The sequence below is a fragment of the Micromesistius poutassou genome (assembly GCF_964030765.1).
Source record: "Micromesistius poutassou genome assembly, chromosome: 2".
Lineage (NCBI taxonomy): Eukaryota > Metazoa > Chordata > Actinopteri > Gadiformes > Gadidae > Micromesistius > Micromesistius poutassou.
Window position 1 is genome coordinate 2974619 of NC_140272.1, and position 2500 is coordinate 2977118.

Consider the following 2500-nt stretch of genomic DNA (forward strand, 5'->3'; position numbering starts at 1 on the left):
CAGACAGACAGACAGACAGACAGACTGGCAAACAGAGAGAGAAAGGTTACCTGGAATTCCTGGCATTCCTGTTGTTTGGCATGTTTCCGTTTCGCTGGAGACAGTAAGAGGAAGCACCAATAGGAGCAAAGCTCCATCTGGGCGATTCTACCATGACCCATAGTCACCTAACACGGAGGAGAGGAGAGGAGAGAGGAGGAGGGAGAGGAGAGAGAGGAGAGGAGGGGAGAGGAGAGGAGGGGAGAAAAGAGGAGAGGAGGGGAGAGGAGGGGAGAGGAGAGGAGAGAGGGGAGAGGAGGGAGAGGAGAGGAGGGGAGAGGAGAGGAGGGGAGAAAAGAGGAGAGGAGGGGAGAGGAGGGGAGAGGAGAGGAGAGGAGGGGAGAGAGGGAGAGGAGAGGAGAGGAGGAGAAAAGAGGAGAGGAGGGGAGAAAAGAGGAGAGGAGAGGAGAGGAGGGGAGGGGAGAAAAGAGGAGAGGAGGGGAGAGGAGGGGAGAAAAGAGGAGCGGAGAGGAGAGGAGGGGCGAGGAGAGAAGAGAGGAGGGGAGAAAAGAGGAGAGGAGAGGAGAAGAGAGGGGAGGTGAGGGGAGGAGAGGGGAGGGGAGGGAGGAGAGGAGGAGGAGAGGGAGAGGAGAGGAGAGGAGAGAAGGAGAGGAGAGGAGAGGAGAGGAGATGGAGGTGAGGGGAGGGGAGGAGAGGAGAGGAGGGGAGAGGTGAGATCACAAACATTTTTCTTTCTTGATTTTAACAACATAGTTCATAGATTTACAATAGAATTGGGAAAAGGAAGGCAACCCACTCCACAGAAAGTAATCCTCCATATTAATACCCGTTTACATTACTCACCAAAAAAGAGAAATATTACAGAATAATTGCATAATAATAGTATACAGAAGGAAACTAAACAGGGAGCAGTACTAAGGCGATGGTAGCCTATTGGTGCATATTACTGAGGGCTGGGCATAGGCTTTCTTCCATCTATGAATATGGCCCTTTCAGAAGAGCCTGAGCTCTAATGGAAAGTATCTAAGAAAATTTCCCAGATCATAAGACATACACTTTCATCCTCCTTAAGCACGGCTCAGCAAAAATGCTTTTAGAAGCAAGAAGTACCCATTTGTCAAGCAGTTTGCGGTGAAAGTGAGGAAGTGCAACTTCCTTAGAGGCTTGAAGCCTTGGCTGAATAGCCATGGCCCTTATGGGGGGGCAATAAAAAGGCGACTCAATTCTTCGTCAAGGTGGCCCCAGAATCAACTAATTCATCTACATTCCCATAATCAACCAAAACGAGTACCAAGATCAATCTGACACTTATTGCAGATAGGAGAGGTGGTCGGAATCATTCTGTGACCTTTGAAGATAGGATAGTATCTCTGTAGCCTGTTAAAGCTAAAGCTGGATTTAAACAGGTGAACTACTACCTGCCAATCATCTTGAGTATATTCAGTGCTACCATTTTCTATCAAATCCAGAATATCTTATTTATCGTGTCAATATGGTTAAAAAATTAATAATAATAGGACCCTCTCCTCAAGAAAGCCCTTTTCTGTTTCCATACAGAGAGACATATCCGACGACGAGTTAAAAGCCCACAGACACGTCTTTACCAGCCTGTTTTGGTTGAGAGGGTTCGACAAACTCACCTGGCAGAGGAGGTGGAGGAGGAGGTAGAGGAGAGATAGAGAGGAGGGCTCGTGCAGTGTCTGTGGAGCTCAAGGAGTAGAGGGACGATTAGATAGAAACTACAAACAGCAGCTTCTGCAGAGTGTGATTGTTCCTTCACTTCTGCTTCTCAATCTGTCTTATGAAATATCCAGGAGGAGGAACCACAGGATTCATTAAGTATTAAGCATTGGTGTTATTAACTAGTATACTAGTGTTAAGTATCATTGGTGTTATTACCTAGTATACTAGTGTTAAGTATTAATACTAGCATTGGTGTTATTACCTAGTATACTAGTGTTAAGTATTTATATGTGTGTGTTAATTAACTATTCATGTTCAGTTATTACCTAGTCTGCTAGTGTTTGGTGCTAATATTATGTGTGTAGACTATCATTATGATGTATTTATATTTTGTGTGTATTGATGAAGTTTATATGCATTTTACCTAGTACATTTACATTTGCATTTAGGGCATTTAGCAGACGCTTTTATCCAAAGCGACTTACAATAAGTACATTTGTCATAAGAAGTGAAACAATATATCGCCGTCGGTACAGTAAGGATGTTCATAGAACCAAGTGCAAGTACTAACAATCGCCAGGCTAACCCCATTCCCTGTATACAGCAGTGATAGCTAGCTACTGCAGATGCTACACAACTAAGTACATGCTACACAACACAATTAAGTACATGCTACACAATTAAGTACAATGAATGAATACAACCTGTATTAAGTGCGTTCATCAAGTGCCAGGACGTACAACAAACAATAGTGCAACAGACAAATAAGGGACTGAATGGCTATGTAGAGTCTAGGTGGACTCTGAACAGGTGGCTT